General features: G+C 48.7%; 1 pseudogene; it reads left to right on the forward strand.

Moving 5' to 3' along the window:
* The first annotated feature begins 3 nt into the window (after positions 1-3).
* Positions 4-640, forward strand: LOC104994525 (annotated as a pseudogene).
* The last annotated feature ends 304 nt before the right edge of the window (positions 641-944 follow it).

Genomic DNA, 944 nt, shown 5'->3' on the forward strand with positions numbered 1-944 from the left:
AAGTTTGTGTATCACATACAGAGGGTGGCTCTCAGCACTGCCCTGTGCTCCATCTGCATCCTGAGCACCTAAGAGTCCTTCACTCTCACCCCCAGGAGAGAGGAGTGAGTGATGCTCAGAGGAAGGGCCCCCAAGGTCATTGGCCCTTCCCATTGCACCTGCAGGATGCTCAGTTTTTTAATGAATATCTACATTCCCTTGATGATTACTGGTCCAGAGAACACAAGACATGATACTGACAATGAAGGGAAGTGGTTCTGCTCACCCACAGCTCCTTACGCAGGTTTTATGTACTTTTGGTCCATCTCTGATGCCATGTTTCTTACCCTCATGGTCTGGTCCAGTGGCTCCATGGTGCTTCTCCTGCTCAGACACCACCAGAGGGTGCAGTATATTCACACCCGCACTGGGCACCACAGATGCCCCCCGGAGACCAGAGCGGCCCATACCATCCTTTTGCTGGCGGTCACCTTCGTCATCTTCTACGTGCTGAATTCTATTTTTGCTTTTGTATCAGTGCCTTTTTAGATTCTTGTCTATGGTTGATACAGACCTCTAGTGTCTCGGCTCATGTTTTCCCACTGTTTCCCCCTTCCAGTCGCTCCTGAGGGATCCTAGAACTCCTAGGTTCTGCTCTTGAAGAAAAATGGTTAAATGGCTAAATATGCAGTGCATCCGTGTTCAATCTCTCAGTCATATCTGACTCTTTGCAACCCCAGGCTCCTCTGTCCATGGAATTTTCTAGGCAAGAATATTGGAGCAGGTTGCCATTTCTTCCTCCAGGGGATTTCCCTAAACCAGGGCTCAACTCATGTCTCCTGCATCTCCTGCAATGGCAGGCAGGCTCTACCACTGTGGCCCCTGGGAAGCGCCTTAGATACATAGCAGGCAGCTTCAGTAATAGCCAATACCTTTCTTCTGTAATTACTTATATATTTACTTTA

The sequence above is a fragment of the Bison bison genome, unplaced genomic scaffold, assembly GCF_000754665.1.
Source record: "Bison bison bison isolate TAMUID 2011002044 unplaced genomic scaffold, Bison_UMD1.0 scf7180017849878, whole genome shotgun sequence".
In the NCBI taxonomy this organism is placed as follows: domain Eukaryota; kingdom Metazoa; phylum Chordata; class Mammalia; order Artiodactyla; family Bovidae; genus Bison; species Bison bison.